General features: G+C 35.4%; 1 pseudogene; it reads left to right on the top strand.

Moving 5' to 3' along the window:
* LOC104999498 overlaps positions 1-1,594 on the top strand; it is an 8,570-nt pseudogene that overhangs the window by 4,389 nt on the left and 2,587 nt on the right.

The raw sequence follows: 1,594 nt of genomic DNA on the forward strand, positions 1-1,594 counted from the left end.
ACATATGAAAAGATGCTCAACATCACTCATTATCAGAGAAATGCAAATCAAAACCACTATGAGGTACCATTTCACGCCAGTCAGAATGGCTGCAATCCAAAAGTCTACAAGCAATAAATGCTGGAGAGGGTGTGGAGAAAAGGGAACCCTCTTACACTGTTGGTGGGAATGCAAACTAGTACAGGCACTATGGAGAACAGTGTGGAGATTCCTTAAAAAACTGGAAATAGAACAGCCTTATGATCCAGCAATCCCACTCCTGGGCATACACACTGAGGAAACCAGAACTGAAAGAGACACGTGTACCCCAATGTTCATCACAGCACTGTTTATAATAGCCAGGACATGGAAGCAACCTAGATGTCCATCAGCAGATGAATGGATAAGAAAGCTGTGGTACATATACACAATGGAGTATTACTCAGCCATTAAAAAGAATTCATTTGAATCAGTTCTAATGAGATGGATGAAACTGGAGCCTATTATACAGAGTGAAGTAAGCCAGAAAGAAAAACACCAATACAGTATACTAACACATATATATGGAATTTGGAAAGATAGTAACAATAACCCTGTATACGAGATAGCAAAAGAGACACTGATGTATAGAACAGTCTTATGGACTCTGTGGGAGAGGGAGAGGGTGGGATGATTTGGGAGAATGGCATTGAAACATGTATAATATCATGTATGAAATGAGTCACCAGTCCAGGTTCGATGCACGATACTGGATGCTTGGGGCTGGTGCACTGGGATGACCCAGAGGGATGGTATGGGGAGGGGGGAGGGAGGAGGGAGGAGGGTTCAGGATGGGGAACACATGTATACCGGTGGCAGATTCATTTCGATATTTGGCAAAACCAATACAATATTGTAAAGTTTAAAAATAAAATAAAATTTAAAAAATAATAAAAAATAAAACTTGGCTCCCCTGCTTCATCACCAGGTATAACCTTGAACAAGTTACACAATCTCATATTCATACATACAATATCCTTATATATAAAATAAGGATAATAGTGATGCAAAAATATAAGGAATGGGATTTTCATAAGACTGAGATGAAGTCATCCATGTAAACCACACAGCACTGTGCCTGGTAGAGATAAAACACACATTTTAATTAATATCTAAATTTATTTCTCACTGTGACACATGACATTTTACCATTAACAATTCCATCCTCAAGATTAAGTATTGCCCTCTCTGGGAAATTTTTATGTATTATTGTAACTGTTTCTCTTTATTGCAACTATTTCTTTAACAAAATTAATGCATAGTGTAAAATACACAGATTATTAAACTGAGGAAAATTAAAATCACTATTTAAATGAGATTATATAATATGATATGTATTTTATAATTCATTCTCTTAACCCAACAATATTTCATAAATGCCATGTCAAAAGATAGCGCTTACATTAACTTATAAGAATATTTCAGTGTATCTATGACCCTGCTTTAAATACAACTTTTTACATTAAAATTAATACCAAGGTGAAGTATCCATATGCTAGATGATAGGGTAATTTAATTTAAAAAGCAGTCATTGTAGGTGTCAATTTATTTCTCTCTCTTTTTTTTTTTTTGCTGA

The sequence above is a fragment of the Bison bison genome, unplaced genomic scaffold, assembly GCF_000754665.1.
Source record: "Bison bison bison isolate TAMUID 2011002044 unplaced genomic scaffold, Bison_UMD1.0 scf7180017864352, whole genome shotgun sequence".
NCBI lineage: Eukaryota > Metazoa > Chordata > Mammalia > Artiodactyla > Bovidae > Bison > Bison bison.